Source organism: Passer domesticus, chromosome W (assembly GCF_036417665.1).
Source record: "Passer domesticus isolate bPasDom1 chromosome W, bPasDom1.hap1, whole genome shotgun sequence".
NCBI classification, from domain to species: Eukaryota; Metazoa; Chordata; class Aves; order Passeriformes; family Passeridae; genus Passer; species Passer domesticus.
Window position 1 is genome coordinate 10,447,586 of NC_087511.1, and position 17,825 is coordinate 10,465,410.

Below are 17,825 nucleotides of genomic sequence, written 5' to 3' on the forward strand. Positions count from 1 at the left end.
GGATATACAGGGAGATAACAGTGTCCAAAAGGCGGAAGAGAGGGGCTTCTAAAACCTTAGTCATGCTGACTTTGGTATTTCCTAGCTCAGGCCTCTGACCGCCAGGGAGGCCGTGCAGGCCCTGTGCCTGCTACAACTCCACTTTCTGTATTTAGAAAAAAGGCGTTCCCTATGGTTCTTTTAAAACAATGGACAAGGCATGAGAACATAAGTAACACGATGACAATTACAAGAAAAATCCACAACATTCCCTTAACCAAAGATGCAACCCATCCCGTTAATCCCCATTGACCGAAGAGATCATTGACCCAGTCTGGGGTCTGTTCTACTTTTAAGTCCTTCACAAGTCCCTTCAGTTTCTGGATGTTGGCGTGGATGGATTCCGAGCGTGAAGAGAGATTGAAGCAGCACATCCCTTCGAAGTCCTCGCAGCCATGTCCGTGGGCAAGCAGCAGGAAGTCAATCGCTGCTTGATTTTGGAGTGATGCATGTCTTGTGGTTTCTTCTTCCTTTAAGAGATCGCTCAGGGCAGCAGAAGTAGCGTTAGCTTGCTTACTGAGCCAGCACCCAAGGTGATTTATGTCACCCAGGGCCTTAGCTGCAGCTACCCATGGTAGGAATATAGAGACCGCTATCTTTTTAGGTTTGTTCCAATCGTATAATTTGGGATCGCAATTTTCATCAAATGCTGTGTAGGACCTTTTGTGGCGTTTTAATTCACTCTCTTTTTTCCAATTGTGCAACAAGGTGATATTTGGAGTAAGGGTGGAAAGTTTTCCTAGGGTACAGGGACCTCCCTGGAGTCGTGAGGGGATCCCAGCCCATACTCTGTCACCACAGATGAGAAACGTTCCCTTGGGTAGTACTTTGGGATGGAGAGAGGACACAGAGATCACACGAGCAGTGTAATTACACCAATCGTGAGGGTTGTAGGCTTTGTTAATTGGTGATATGTCTTTTTGGTATGTGTTTTTGTTCAGGTCAATTTCAGGCAAATTATTCTTTGGATGTCTAAAGTAAAATTTGACACAGAATGTGGCCTTAGAGGACCCCAATAGATCCAATTCTTGAGGTTCCTCAAGAGCATTGGGCAGTATTTTTGTCCACTCGTCCCAAGTTTCTACCTGATGGGGTCGCTTACCTGTGGTGCGGAGAAGCTCTGAATTATAGGGGGGCCAGTCATCGGCTGTGAAAGGAATTCCTACCAGACATGTGGAAAGTGGGTTATCAATGCTCCCCATGGATAAGCACATGTTATCCTGTTTTAATGTTCTTGCTAAGGTTACCCAGACATTATGGCTCGGCTGTGGGCCGATCCAACCGACGGCACATGGCACGGTGAGGAACATCCAGGCTGCAGTGAGGACAGCGCCAACGGAGATATTTTTCATCTTTGGGCAGGAATGGGGCTTCTGATAGGGAATATAAGCAAAACTTGTTATTTTTATGGTAGGAAGGGAGGGTTAGGGTTCCTTTCTTGTTCCTTTCCTCTGTTCCTCCCACCTCCCCCCTTTATTTTTAGTTTTTTACTGTTGTTTTTTGTTTTTTTGGTTTTTTTTTTGTTTGTTTGTTTTTTCTGTGGTGCTAAGGGTGGGGGAGTAGGTAAAAGGTTTTTGGTAAGGGTAGATAAAAGGGACAATAGGGTTTTTAGGGTAAAAAGGGTAATAACATCTAATTCAGAGAACAGTTTTGTTTTCAGGCTGTGCCTGGCCTAGGGCTTGATGCCTCAGAATGTTGTTCAGCTGTCTGTTTTGTCTGCTGCTGTGTGATGGGACAGTCGTCTCCTCCACCTGTGGATGTTTGGCGACGTCTTCGTCTCCAGGCCGAGCTGGTCTGGTTTTGAGGAGGTCTTGTGTTTGACTCAGGAGGATTCTTGTCACTGCTTGTGGAAGTGGTATTGACAGTACCTAGGTATGGTTTTATGTTTTTCCCTGGGTACCATCTTGGACCAGATGGTAGCAGAACACACGCATATCCTCTTCCCCACGTGATGAGTTCAAAAGGTCCAGAGACTTTATGTGTTTCTGGATCCTTCACCAGCACAGGTGGTTTCTCTGTGAGTTTTGCTTGGGTGGTATTTGCAAAGTGGCGAAGTATTGGTGGATCAGGCTCTGAGGTTGTACAGTTCAGGAAGTTGATGACATAGAGAGCCTTGCAAAGTCTTTCAACTGGAGAAATGATTTTTGTTCCTCTCTGTTGCTGATTGAGGACTCTTTTGAGAGTTTGATGTGTCCTTTCCACGATGGATTGTCCTGTGGGGTTTGCAGGTATACCTGTCTTGTGTTGTATTCCCCACTCACTGAAGAACTCTTTTAACTTACGAGAGGTATAGGCAGGTCCATTGTCTGTTTTGATCTCCTTTGGTACTCCCAGGGTTGCAAATGCGAGGAGAAAATGTTTTATGGTGTGCTGCGCAGTTTCTCCTGTATGTGTTGATGCAAATACTGCTCCTGAGAATGTATCAACCGATACATGCACATACTTTGACCTTCCAAAAGGTGCAAAGTGGGTTACATCTGTCTGCCACAGCTGGCAGCTGTTTAAACCTCGGGGATTGACTCCCGTCCCCACAGATGGTATCTGGTAGTTTTGACAGTTCGGGCATGTGGCAACAATAGCTTTTGCCTGATCTTTTGAAAGCTTGAACATTCTGACAAGGGCAGGCACATTTTGATGAAAAAATGAGTGTGGCAACTTTGCCTGGGCAAAGATGTTAGGGACATTAGCAGTCTCTATTGCCATGGCTAAGGTGTCTGCTTTCCTGTTCCCTTCTGCAATGAAACCTGGGAGGTCAGTGTGCGACCTCACATGCATTATATAGTAAGGTTGTTTTCTGTGGGAAATTAAGTGTGTTAATGTGGAAATCAATTGGTATAACTTTGGATTGGAAACCTCTTTGAGAAGAGCATGTTCTGCTCTCATAGCTATGCCAGCAACATAAGCTGAATCTGTGACCAGATTAAAAGGTTCGTCTTTGAATTTCTCAAAGGCTCTGACAACAGCTGCTAACTCCGCAATCTGTGGAGATCCCTCCACTATTTTTATGTCAGATTCCCAATTTTGGGTCTTAGGGTCCCTCCATGTCATTACCGACTTGTGGGATGACCCTGAGCCATCTGTAAAGATGGTTAGAGCTTTGAGAGGTGTCCTACTTTGGACTAATTTTGGAGTCAGATGAAATGTCACATCACGATTAAAAAGCTTATGTTTTGGGATATGCACTGAAATTTGGCCTGTATAGCTATCTAAGGCATACTGGAGACTCTCATTGGTCTGGAGCAAATGTTCCAGGTCCCCAGTGGTCATTGGCAAATAAATGCATGTGAACTCACACCCTGCAAGGGAACGGAGGCGAGTTCTAGCCTTTTTTATTAAATGTGCCATAATTTCTTGGAAGGTGGTAATTGTTTTTGTGGGTTGGTTATTTGTAAAGATCCACTCCAGGATTAGTAGAGGGTCTCGAAGTTGAGTGTCCCATTGGAAAATCAGTCCATGGAACCTAGGTGCTTTTCCCAGAATGACGAACTGGAAAGGCAGGCTGGGCTCGAAGCGATGGGCTTTGCGTGAAGACAGGGCTTCCTGGACCTTGGTGATGGCATCTCGGGCCTCTGGTGTTAGAGTGCATGGAGAGTCCAGATTCTCCTTGCCCCGGAGAAGGCTGAACAGTGGAGCGAGGTCCTCTGTTGTAATTCCTAGCAGTGGACATACCCAGTTGATGGATCCGCACAGACTGTGTAAGTCTCTCAGGGTTTTTGGGTCGTCTCGGATGGTGAGCTGCTGGGGTACGATGGTCCGTTCCCGGATCTGGAGTCCAAGGTAAGTCCATGGGTTGGTGTACTGTATTTTGTCCTCACGGATCTCAAATCCTGCCTTTTCTATGGTTTCAATAGTCCTTTTAACTGCTGTGTCCAAGTACGTTTTTTCTGGTGCACAGACCAGGATATCGTCCATATAGTGATGGATGATCGCATCTGGGAATAGGTTCCGAACAGGAGACAGGATGTGAGCAACATACCACTGGCATATACTGGGACTGCACTTTAGTCCTTGAGGAAGGAAAAGCCAATGATATCTTTTGAGTGGAGCCTCTCTGTTAAGAGAGGGGACGGAGAAGGCAAACCGTGGAGCGTCCTGGGGATGCAGCGGGATGCTGAAGAAACAGTCTTTAATATCAATGACAGCAAGTGTCCAGTCTCTAGGCAGCATCGATGGTGATGGCAGGCCAGGCTGGAGGGGACCCATGTCCTCGATGACCTCGTTGATTTTTCGAAGATCGTGGAGGAGCCTCCACCTGTCTGTTCCAGGCTTTTGTAGTACGAAGACTGGAGAGTTCCAAGGGCTGGTGGTCTCTACGATGTGGCCTTTGGCGAGCTGTTCATCCACAAGGGCATGTAGAGCGCGCAGTTTGACTTTAAAATGTCCCGTCCATACAAGGTGATGGGGGCCCTTACCACAAACGGGCAGATGGTTGCCAACTTGCCTTCAGGCCCTTCGACGAGGATGTTGTTCTTGCTCCGCATGGAAACTGTAGCTCCACCGATCCCTGTAATCATGCCTGCCACAGGTTGTAGCTCCCAGTGTGCTGGCCGTTCAGAGCGGGCGATGATGGTCACGTCTGCACCGGTGTCCAGCATCCCTGGTAGGTGGAACTTCTCTCCTCTGCAGGTAAGACCACACTCGATGACAGGCTTACTCGGTCCCACAACTTGTATCCACATTGCTGTGGGGTTGAGAGGAAGCTGTTCCCTGTGATTCTTAGGGAGTAGAAAGGCCTGTGCAAATGGGGTACCTTTTGGAAGAAAATATGGTAAGTCTGTGCAGTACACCTGGACAAAGATTTCTTGTCCTGGGTGCACTGTTTGTACTTCTGGAACAACAAATATTTCCTTTGGGCTATGGAGAGAATCACCTATAATTAGGATGTTAGAAGGACCTCCTTTTGGCCCATGTTTGCCTGTGGGAACACGATAAACATTGTCATTTTTAAAGTCAATGGATAGTGCACTTACCAGCTGACGGCGCGTTCCCTTCGGTATTGCTCCGTGTGTTGGATCCTCCTCATGTGGTCTGGAATCTCCTGGGATGGTGCGTGACTGGGTCTGGATGGCCTTTGATTTGGTGTCTTTGCGTGGGGCCCCACCACGCTCCGATGGAAGTTTCCCGGATGTGGCTGATAGTACTGCTGGTTTTGGGGCCTTTGGTGGAAATTGCGAGGGTACCTGGGAGGTGACCTCTCTGGACAGTCCTTTATAAAATGTCCAAAATCTCCACAGTGGTAGCAGCGGACCTGGTCTTTAGAAGCTATTACTGCATATGCACTAGAAACTCCTTCTGCAACCCCCTTAGTAACTGCTTGTGCCACTGTATCTTCAGTGGACAGGTGGCGTGTGCAGCTTTCCAGCATTTGCTCTATGGTAGGTTCTGTGTCTAAGGGTAAGGCTCTCAGAATTGCTTTACATTTTTCATTTGAATTACTCATGGCAAGTTTACACAACAGTTCTTTTCTTGCCTCTGTGCTCTCTATCTGTTTTTCCAGAGCATCCTTAATTCTATCCACAAATTTGATAAAGCTTTCATCTATTCCTTGTTTAATACTAGAAAAGTGTTGGGTAGGAATAGAGTCATCAGGGGTAAGAAGTAAGGAGGTTTTTGCTGCTATAGCCACGTCTTGTAATGTTGCCTTAGGTAAAGTATCAGCTTGGTCAGAGGGTTTCTGCAAATCCCCTTCACCAGCCAGCTGTTCGAGTGTAAAATTTGACTTATCAGCATCTGCAGCATAGTTATCTGATAATGTTTTTAATTGCTTTTTCCAATGTCTTTCCCAAAGCATGTACTCGGCGGGAGAAAGGAGGCACTGGGCAATATTTTTAATATCGTGGGGTACCAGAACATGTGCTGAGAACGTAGCCTCTAGGAAATTTCTAAAAATATGTGAACTTCTACCATGTTCTGTGGCTGTATTTCTTAATTGCACAAGTTCTTTATTTGTAATAGGTTCCCATGTCTTTCTAGTAATAGCACCTCCTCTTTTTCCCTTCTTATAATCTACTGGAAAGGCAGTAATTCTCTGAGCTAATTGCCAGTCCCCTGCCTGTGTGGCTTCCATTTTTATTATTGCCCAAGGATCTACATATTCTATTTCCAAATCAGAATCGCTGTCACTGCTGTCATCAGATGACGGCAAGTGAGGGCTAGCAGGTCGTGCCTTATGTTTCTTATGGCTGGCTGGAGCACCATTTGGCAGAGGTGCATGTGGCTGGGCAGGGTATAATGCAGCACATGGCAGAACGTGGCTACAGGGAGGCAGCATGGCCGGGGTGGCCGTGCAATGCGTGATACAGCATGCACAGGACTGGGGGGCGTGGGGAGGGGGGGCAGAACTGAAGGAAGTCTGGGGGGTCCCGACCGGGGGCTGCTGAGCGTGGGTATGGGGGCAGGGGGTGTGCGGGATGGAGGAGGCGGCGGGACTGGAAGAGGGTGCGGCGGGCACGATTCCGGCGGCAGGCGAAAGCGTGATGGTGGGGGGGGGCGCGGGTACGCAGGCGGGCTGGTCCGGTGCCGCAGCAGGGATGGTGCCGGGGGCAGGGAAAGACGCGATGGTAGCGGGGGGCGTGAGGGAGGGGGAGGGAGTGGGGGCGGGCGCGGCAGAGACAGGAGGGACGGCAAAGGGGGTGGGGGCGGCCCCAGCAGGGTCGGGGGGAACAGGGGGAGGGGTGGGGTTTGGGTCGGTCCCAGCGGGAACTGGCACAGATGCTCTCGGAGATAACGCAGAGCAAGGAGGCGCGCAGGGTGTAGCTCCCGAGGGACAGGCGGGGGGGGGAAGAGGGGGTGGGCAGGGGCCATGGGCGCCCTGGGGTCGGGGGGGGTGCGGCGCAGGCGGCAGGGCACTAGGACCCAGCGGAGTGCTGGATTCCAGGGTGGAGGGGGTGTTATCTCCTCCATTAGCATTTGAAATAGGCGCTTCTGTTGAGTCAGATAAGGACTTCCCATTTCCTTGGACAGAATTTAGCCCTGAAGTTACAATCTTTTTGTTAGTTTTTTCTACAGCTTTAGTGATAGCATGAAACATAGGTAAAAACCGGGTTACAGAAAAGTCTTGGTTAGTTTGAAACTTATATATCGTGGTCCCAATTGTATCCCAAAAGGAGTCTAAGGTAATAGTCTGTGTATTAGTATCTGGGAAGTGGCAAAGAATCCACTTTATAAATTTTTTCAGGTTAGTTTTTGAAAGGTTACCTTTAGAAAAAGAAAAGTTGTTAGAAGATAGGATTTCTAGGATTAGGGAATATAAATCTCTCTCGTTCTGGGATCGCTTAAACGTACTAAGCTTTGATCCCATTTTTCAGTTCCCGCCAGCAGAAAAAAGAGAAAAAAAAAGAAAAAAACCCCAAAAAAAAGGACCCAAGGAAAAATATTTTTGCGCGCAAGAGAGGCTGTGTTAAACTTACACTTTTCAGCCTGTTGTGGGTCAAAGTTCTGCTGGGGGTCGTCTGCTCGTCAGCCTCCACGAACATTCGCGTGCCCAGGTGTCGGGGTGCGGGTCGGCTGACCTCCTGTTCAGAAGAGTCCTTCTAAAACGAAGAGCTTCTCCTTCCAGGATCTCTGGCGAGCGGAGGCAGTGACAATTTCACGAAGAAATGCTGCTCCTCTGAAATGCCAGGTCCGGCATTCAGTTCCGCGGCCAAGGATCACGGCGGTTCAGATGTTGGCCCAGGGGCCCCTCGCTGTTCGGGCGTCCGCTATGTTCGGTGCGCCAGCTATGTTCGGTGCGCCAGCTATGGCTGGGCTATTACCCTCAGGGCAGAAGCCCAGCGGGGAATGCCGGCCGGCCAGGATAGCTCAACGAGGGTCCAGGATCGCCCAGCGGGGGGCTCAGGCAAGCCAGGCAAGCTATAGTGATTTGCAGCTCAGTTCTTTAGTGATTTCAGCTCTTTTAGCTCGCCTGGGGCCGTCGGTACCGCCGCCGCAGCAGACGCAGAGAGAGAGGGAGCAGCGCTGTGTGGGTTCCGCAGGGTTCTTTTATTGGGGTCTCCGCGAAGGGTCCAGTGACAGCTCTCCTCTGCCGAACCGGGCAGAGTTAGGGGTTTTTATACCTTACAGGGGTATTGAAAACTGTCCAATAGTAAGGGTCAGGGGAAAAGTGACCTATGGATATACAGGGAGATAACAGTGTCCAAAAGGCGGAAGAGAGGGGCTTCTAAAACCTTAGTCATGCTGACTTTGGTATTTCCTAGCTCAGGCCTCTGACCGCCAGGGAGGCCGTGCAGGCCCTGTGCCTGCTACACCGGGGGACTCACCAATTGCAGCCAGATAGGCTGTTCCTTGCTCTTCACATGGGGAACCAATTATCGATGATGGAGAGAGACAGGGAGACTCACTGTTGATCAGAATCCGAATTTATTGTGGACTACATATGCTTATATACTATTCTAGGAAGGCTAGTAATTTTTTACTACAATGATTGGGTTAATCATCACATAAACAAAATTATATATTTTGCAACATCTCTTGCTTGCAGAAGTTGATTCTTCTTTTCCTGTCAGCCAATCTTGATTCAGTCTTCAAAGATCTGTTTGTTCTTGACAAGGCATCCTAATTATCAGATCTCTTATGCTAATCAGGTCCAAAGTACATCACAGTGCCTCCACCAAGGCTCTTCCAAGGTAGATGCCACTCACTCACTCACTCCCCTTTCACCTTCCCATTCTAGGGATGGAGTTGAGAACTGGAGGCACAAAAATGTGAAAATCACAAGTCCAGATAAGAACAATTTACTGGAAACAGCAATGAGATAATGAAACAGTAACACCAACAATATTAATAACAAAAGGTATAAGACAAAGAAATTATTTACATAGGAAGTCATACAACACTGGACCATTTCACCTGCCACTGGAGAGAGTGAGTCCCTACTCCCCTTACAAGTGAGGTGAGATGATATCAAATAACATTAGGGTCTGGCCATGCCACCCTGCCAGCTACTGTAATAAATTACCCCGTCCTGGCCAAAACTATGACACAATGATGCCATACCTCAGGGACTGGGCCAAGGCTTTGAGCTCGTCTTGCTTGTTCCTCATGCTGTGAGCATTGGTACAGAAACATTTCAAGTGTGGTTCACTGTAGCCGATACCTTGTGTGACAGATGGAAGAATCTCACTGGCACTCAGTCCCTCAGATTTGGGTGTGCCATCCCACTGATCATCTCTGGCAAGACTGGTTTTGTCCCTTTCCCTATTTCAGTCTAGTTAAAGCTCTATCAATGAGCCCCACTAACTCCAGTGCAAAAATCCTTTTTCCCCTCTGAGAAAAATGCATCCTGTCAGGTGTAAGAAGACCTGGTGTTGTATGTAAGTTGTAACTTTCCTGACAGTAGACATTGATGTTTTGTGCATGCTGATGTGTTTAATATTTCCATGTTCCACTTTATGCACCAATTCACAATTGTTATAGTTCTGTCTGGAGAATGATTCAACTTCAGAAAACAACAGTGATTGTGCACTCTAGAATATTTTTACTCTTATACCACCTTGCTTTCTATGCTGTTTGTTCACAATGTATAAATCAAGCTTTCCACATGTAGTGTGGTACTGTGAAGAGATTATTATACCACCCAGAAAAAGAGCGCAAATTAAGTTTATTCATTCAGTCTTTATATAAATTTGATACTTGCTCTAGAATTTTTATGCTGAAATCATGTGAGTGAATCATGCAATTCTGTTTTATTGTTGAATGGAAAACGATTTAAAAGTCAGCCTAAGATTTGTCAGTCAGTGACATAAGAAGTTGAATTACTTTTTTATCTGAAAAATGGATAAAAAAATAATTAATTTTCAAGCATTTACATATTTATAAATTAGGGAATTTTAATTCTGAAATAAGTGGGTTTTTTCATCCTAATGGAGAGGATTCCAAAGTGGTAAAATTGGCACTTAGTTTCATCCATAGCATCTCCTCAGTACAAAACATCTTGTTTAATCCACCTAAAAGTGAAATTGTTCGGTTTGTATAAGGTATGTTTAATATTCTTTAACTACCTGTGGTGGATGAAATAAATGGGCAGGAGATCTTTCTCCTTTTTAATGCCTTTATTAAAAAGAATCAGCTCAGGTGGGAAGAAATCGACGGGTTGTGCCCACGCCGCCGCTGCTCCCAGGCGTGGCACGGAGAAGGAGGGTGATGCAGCTTTGTCCGCTGGTCTGCAGGCAGAGCTGGGGATTCCGTCCTCATGGGAGATTAGCAGATTCCAGCTTTTTGGTCTAACACCCCGGGTCGTCTCTTTAATCAACATCTTTTAAGGTTAGGGTGAGAAGCAAAAAGGTTCCAAGCAGGTACTGGACTACGCTCCCATCCTTAGACGTCACTTAGGTCACTTGTTGGCTCGTAATTGTAGGGGTTTTCCTGGGAAAACTGTAAAAATTCGGGGCGCAATGCATTTCTCATCTGCATACTGGCTCTGATGTCACTCCTATCCTCCTGGTACTTGGGAGGGTGACAGTGTCCCTCCCTGGGGCAAGCATCAGGGGGACAATGGTTAATCACCAACCATTAACAGGTAATTGAAGAACTCCTCCTTAACAGTGAAACTAACTTACAGCAACTGGTCTGACTTGTTTTTAACTCTGCAACCTAAAAAAAATAGATAACTTTTTATTCATAACAGTGGGTTCAGTGTTGGTTAATTACTAGTGTATTTATTAGAATGTGCTTACTTTTTTTGTTGTGAGATAGGATTAAGAGAAAGGTAAAGTAGGCTCAAAACTTTAAAAGGGTATAACAAGAAATTTATTAACACTAACTAAAAGAAAAAGTGATAAGAATCAAAACAAAACTTTCAGGATACTTCTTCTCTTCCCCCTACAACTTTTTCTTTCTCAATGACTATGTAAATAAACAAAACTTAAAATTTCAGTTAGTTTATCACTTTTAGAATAGTCTTTCTTTAGTTTACTTAGGGAGAGAAGTCTCTTTTGTTAATGTTATGGAGACTTCTCCACAAGAAAACAGTTTTCTTGTGGCTTTCAAGTCTCATGAATAGCAGCTGCCCGGGGAAATTTGCAGTCATGAAATCCCTCCCATTTTCTTCTACAAGTTTTTCTCATAGTTGTGTTTATGGTTTTTGTCAACTTATGGGGTACTGTTTTAAAGATGAGTTGTTTAAAGGCAAAGGTTCTTATTATCTATCTCTGAAATCACTTTCTTTTTGGGGGCACAGGATTTTCATCATTCTTTTCTCCTTCTCTGTTCAAAGTTCTCATAGGATCACAGCTACTTTAACATTTGCTTACTTAGCATGGAGGTTTTTGTTCGATATTTACAATTTGAACACTTTTATCTCCTCATACCTTCATGTGTTATAGGGAAAAAGTTTTTCTCTATAGCTTTATATGAGGATTTCAGCCTCACGATAAAGGTATCTCCTCATCGCTCCCATCTGGGACTTGACTTCTTCTTCATTGACTTCAGTGTTTTCATGTTCTTCTATATTGTCTGCATTTTGTTATTTTCTCTCACTCGAGGGAGGATTTAAGTACTGAAAGAGTTAACATCTCGTCCGGGACTTGCAGATGGTCACCTGACCCAAGCCGGGTTTGGTAGCTTGCAGCGGGAGCTGTAGCTGTAGCGGGAACTGCAGGGTGGGGGGGGGAGTTGGAGGAAGGGGAAAACTGATGATTTTCTCCTCTCCTCTGCCCAGTGGTTGTGGATGAAGGATGAATCTCAACAGTGGTAGAATTTTGGCCAAGCAGCAAAGCAGGGCCCAGCAGCAAAATGTTAGAAATCAGAGCCATGGCCCGGCCCGGCACCTGATGACGAGGGGCCCAGCGGGCGCCCCAGGGCAGGGGCCATCCGGCCCCAGCCTGGCCGAGACAGGGGCTGGGCCGGCCATATTACTTGGTTGCCGGATAGAAGGGAAAGTTCTCGGGTTTCTTTAGTCTTTAACATGTGTTTTTCTTCCTAGTGGCGGGAAGCTTTGCATCTCTTTCGTAAATGCCTGTCATGCAAAACCACCACATTACCTCATAATCTTGTACTAAAAAGGCACAAGCTTGTTAGAATATATAGGACTGTATTTATCTTAAATCTAAGCCGCAATAGTGGAATTGTCAATCTATCTTTAAAGTAAATGGTGTTGTTTAATGAATTTATTTGGTACAAATGGTCTCTTTTCTTAAAAGGGAAAATCTAGGCTTAAATTTGTTTTTGCATTAAAGGTTGACAACTACCCCTTAAAAAAGGCAAAAAGCTCTTTGTTTATGCACTGATCTGTCAGTTAAAGTTCAAGATAAGATGTAACTATACCTCTATCTTTTCCTTTTACAGGTCCTTCAGTCTGGGAGACTATGAGGGAGACTCTGCACCCAGGGAAAATGTTACCCTTTACTGGGGGGAAGGGTAAACCAGTAGGGAATACAGTACAGTCCCAACCCTACTGGGAGGGGTGGGAGGGAGGTGTTGCTGTCACTGTATTAAGTCGATGTTGGGAAATGTTTTAACATCTGGAGCCTTTGTTGGTGGAAATAGTCTCCTATTACAACTCTGCACTGGATGTGAAGAAGAAAAAAAAGTCTATTAACAAAACAACACATTCTGGATTATTGTGGGGAATTGTACCAAAATAAGAACCATGTAATTGAACTATAGGGATACATAAAGAGAAAAACTATTTTACGCACAATAAAGGAAACCTACAAATTGAGGTCACAGACAGTAAAAGGCTTTCCTTTTTTTTAATGTTTTTTTAAAGTAAGGATTTTCTACATTATTTCATCCTGCTTAATGGGACTCCTAGATAATTTGCATGTTAATGAATAACTCAAATTAAATTAGTACAGTTAAAATGCAGCTTTTGTCAGTATTAGGAGCAGCCACTTGCAGTGTACAATATAGAAACCCTGTCGAAAATTAATAGAGGTTAAGCTGGACAAAATGAAGTAACCTGCAAGCTGCAGATGAGTCACTCCTTTCATTTTTGGGGTAAAGGGAGGGACAAATCAAAGGAAAGATTCACATATTAATTTTTGCATTAAAAAAATTAAAGTAGCATAATTTGGTTACTGTAATTAATTAGCTTTAATTTCTAGAGTAAGGCATTATTCTTAAGATGCAGTTTAAGGTTCAGGCATGCATTCTGGCTCATAGTGATCAGAGGCAATTTAAATTAGTGGGAAAGTAGCATGCTTGCATCACATAGAATGAAATTGGTATACATTTACCTATGTGGCATCAGTCTTATGTTGCAGTTTACCAATTCAATATAGCCCTGCAGTTAAAATTATTTTTCTGAGATTCTGTGGATCATATTTTTATTAAGAATATCGTTATAAAGTACTGTAGTTAACAATTAGGCCTTGAAATACCTTTTTAGGATCTGTTAAGATTAAGATTCATATCGTATTGTGTGTAACCTGCACAATGTGGAAAGCTGATATAACTGTGCAAAATATTTGCCTCTGTGCTGTCAGTGTGATGTGCTTTCTGCATGGTTATATACTAGTGATTTTTAGCAGAATCTCTAAAAATTATTTACATGGTAAGACCTGTTAAAGGCTGCATAAATGTTAATTCGCACATAAAGACAATTGTAGAAGTTGATGACAATTGCTATATTTGTGTTTATTCCCACTCAATATATTACCTTTTATGCTTAATTTTTGTTCACAGCATGATCTTAGAGATGTTTAAGTTAGTGGATGTAATGCAGGGTATCTATAATGTATTGGCACGTGTTGGTGACCCTTTGTGATATAATTAAATGCACAAGGGTGCAAGTTTAAAGCTCAAGAGTGAAAGTTGGTTTGGATCCTCTTAATTCTCTTAATTTCATTTGTTTAGCTTTTCTGTTGTTTTGGTTTGGGTTTTTTTTGTTTTTTGTTTTTTTTTTTCTCTACTTACATGTATTCCTGTGAATAAATCTTTGTTAAGGTAATCCTTTACCTTTTTTTCAATGTGTTTTTTCTTATGTACTGTGAAGGTGAAATCCTAACTGGTAAACTTGATCTTGTCTTTATCTAAAAATGGCAAGTCTATTTAGATTGCCTAAAGAGTATCCCATGATGTTAAAGGAAAATGGAGAGACTTAACTGTGCTGGTCAGAGGTAAAACCACAGCTTTCCATTTTTCAAGTGCTGCATAATTAACCTGCAAAACAAAACTAAGCCATAACAGCCTTTTTATCTATTTCTTTTCTCACCTTTGCATTGCAAAATTGGTTATTGGATAACAGTTTGGGGTTTGGGTTTTTTTTGGTGTTTTGTGGTTTGTTTGTGGGGGATTTTTTGTTTTGTTTGTTTGCAGTTGTGTGGTATTTTTTAAGAACTTGCTACTCTTTGCATGGTTCTGTTCTTTGAGTATTAAATGATTTAGCCATTGCACTGAAGTTTGAGCTGTATGACTGTGGACTTATGAATGCTGTTATGCTGTTTTAAGAGTTTGGGGGGGGGGGTGTTTACATGCACATTTTAAATGTGTCCCGCTCTCCATCCCATCCTTTTTTGGTTTTTGTGGCTTTGCAAATATGAATGGATTATGCCTGAAGAATAGTTTGAACATGTACTGTATGAAGTACATTCACTAATGCTAGTACATAGTATTTATTCAAATTGGTCAAATTTGCATGTGATAACTTCCTTTCAAATAACATTGCTTTGGTAGCAAATACAAAATTCTTTCTTAACTAATAGCACTGAAGAAAATTCGTAAGAGTTTTAGTCACTAAAAACACTTTTAAATCAATTTTGGAAGAAGGAAAAAACCCGGTAGGATATTATTTTAGAAACAAATTTGCTATAGTTTTGAGAGCATTTGAACATTAGGGAAGAGTTTCAGAGAAATGACATTAAAACAAACTGTAGAATAGAAAAACTACCTAAATAATGCTGTAGCATTACAGCTAGAATCTGGATTTAACTAAACTGTTTAAATTTCAGAAAGCCCCTTTAACCAAATAAACCCACTTCACCTCATATTACCTTAGGATACGGCTTTTGTACATAGTATTTTAATAGGTATTCGTACAGCTATGAACTGATCTGGTATAACAGCAAAGAAAATAATTAAGGCAGAAATAAACAGTAGTGACAAAATAGTCTGTTGTATCAGTAAGTTCCCTTGTGGTATATTTTAAAGCAAATAAACTATATTCCTAATGCATAATATAGTGCAGAGATTTGCAGAAATAATTTAGGGTCTAATCTGAGGCAAGAAAAGTTCTGAATCAGCATTAACAGTTATAATTCAAAAATTGCATCATGGGATAAATAAAAAGCATTTCAATTTTTGTAGTGTAGGCTTGACAGTTCTTGAATGTTGTCTGAATGTTTATATTGGTAAAATTGTGAGTTTGTTACATTCCAGTGTTTCTGCCTCTTGGCATGCTAAAAGTACAGCTTCATTTGCTCCTTACACACTGAATAAAGTGCTGTTAGTCTGCTAAGCTACAAAAGTAGCAGCTGCTAAGTAATGGTGTGGATTTTCTACTTGAATAGTTTTGTTGTAGGAGCCTCAGGAGGTCAGTGTTTACTGTTTTTCATATGTCTTTTTCCTGTTTTAAGTTTACCTTTTTGAAGGATTCAGAGTGAAGAAAAGCTGCTGGTCAACCTAAGTTGATAACAGAAAGGGTACTTAAAATCCTTATAAAATGCATCTTTTTGGCAGTTCTAAATTGCTGTGAAATTATACGTTCAATACTAATTTTTTTTCTTTATACATTCAGGAAACAACTATTTTCATTTAGGAAAAACTTGTTAGAATAGTTCATTATTCTAAACAGGACAAGAAAATATAATCAACTTTGTAATTTTTTTCAAAAACTTGAATATTTTCTAAATTGGTGAATATGTATATATTTAAATTGTAATGAGCTAATTCTTATGCTTTTGTTTATTGCTCCTTTTAAGGAGCTTGAACTCAAAAGGTCAGTTTTGGAAGAATGAGTTTAAAATTTATAATAATTATAGTTTTTAAAAGTTATGAAGCAGGATAAGTTTTGTAACTAGAATTAGTGATACACTGTGGATTTGGTGGGGTTTTTTTTAGGACTTTTATGTAAACATAAATTTTATTTACTTATACTGCATATATTGTATAATAATAAAATGTATATTTTAAAGCTTGAAGTAGTTTTACTCAAGTGAAACTCATTGCTACTTAGAAATATTCAAATACTAGCTTTATCTCAGGTGAATACTCTTGTACCCTTTTTGTTCAGAACACATGCTTATAAAAATGTGTCAATTATATCAGTTTATGTATTTCATATTATGGATCTCTTCTGTCTTAAACTTACTCTAAATTAACCTTCTACTGTTGGACAATAATGACTTTTGCTTCACCTATTTTATTCATATTGAATGTATTAACAGATAAAAGTGCAAAAATCTTCTTCCCTTGAGGAGAATGCATCCATATTCAAACAATTGAAATATTTATTGAAAAATGCTTTTAAGTAACATTGTGTTAGAAATCTTTTCTTTCAGATTTTGTCAAGGAAAGAAGTTGCAAATTAAGACAAATTGCTTTGACGCTCTCTCTTTTATGAACATAAATGCATAAAGCTTCTACATAGGGTCTAAAGAGTAACTTTTTATCTTAGATAAAGTTTAAGATCTACAGTGAAACAACTGTTGTAAATTGCAAAACATCCTGCAGTTACTTCAGGTAGATGCTGATGTGGTTTGCATATATATTTGTGATATATTACGTATTTCCAGTAACCTCATCTTGAGTAAGTAAAGCTTGATCAGTAGCTGTGTATTTCACTCACCTATGCATTCACCAGAATGACTTGCACCATCAGTCTACTTTTTTTGGTCTGACACTGATGCTTGCTCTTTGCACATAATGGTTAGAGCAAGCCACTTTTGGAAAATTAGTTTAAATGGAAAACTCTGAGGTGAATACTCTTGTTGCTTGCGTTGTAGAGTATATTCTTCTAAAATAATAAGGATACTTACTTGAATGTATTTGTGAGGGCAGTTAAAATGTCTCAATAAAAGGTAGATCCCTGTCTGGTGTTAGACTATGCTTTTTAAGTAAGTCAAGTCCGCATCTCAAAGAATTCAGTGCTTATAGTGTATCACTTTTCTATAAGCTGATTCTATGATGCTACTTTCACCTAAGGTATCTAATTCCTTACTTTGGGTGAACAACACAACTGAGAAGGCCTAGGTGATCTTTGTGGGAAAGCGATTAGAAAAAAAAGATGGGTATAAGCAGGTTTCTCTGGATGTTGAAATCTTCATTGTAATACTTTGTTTTTTCATGGGAAAAAATAGGTAGCTACGTATTGCTGACTTACTGAGCACTTCTAAAATTTTCAATTGGATGCAATATAGAAAATAAGTTAAAATTAAAGATGACTGATCTTTCTGCTGACAACTTAGGTTGTATGAGTTTTGCTTGAAAGCTTTAAAACTGATGTTTCTGTGTCTGCCACAATGTCGGAACGTATCCTTCAAACATATCCTTCTGCAACCTTTCAAACTGTACTAAGTTGAGTGATATTTCTTGAAGTCTACCTATTTGCTAACAGAACTTCGTTTAAATAGAATATTGTTTTAATTTTTGATAAGCTGCTCAATTTTAGAGTTTTTGGGGCCACCAAATATTTTGAATCATGCAGAGAATATATATTGTACTGTAGCAATTTTGTATCTACATTTGTATGATGTGACACAATAGATGTGGATGCCAGTTACTGTTTGACTATGTTAATAAAGTTGTTAAAATATATATGTTGCATTCCAATTTTTAATGAAAGATGAAAATGTCATGTTCAGCTTGTGTTTTGTCTGACTCAGTACTCTTCTGGTTCACACATGTAAGTT

General features: G+C 41.8%; 1 protein-coding gene across 3 annotated transcripts in view; it reads left to right on the top strand.

The window, feature by feature from the left end:
- LOC135288986 (transportin-1-like) overlaps positions 1-17,730 on the top strand; it is a 128,000-nt gene extending 110,270 nt beyond the window's left edge. For all 3 annotated transcript variants that reach the window (XM_064402357.1, XM_064402356.1, XM_064402355.1), the window contains one exon: positions 12,322-17,730. The gene's annotated coding sequence lies outside the window, so the exon portion shown is untranslated. The remainder of the gene's footprint in view (positions 1-12,321) is intronic.
- Positions 17,731-17,825: the final 95 nt, after the last annotated feature.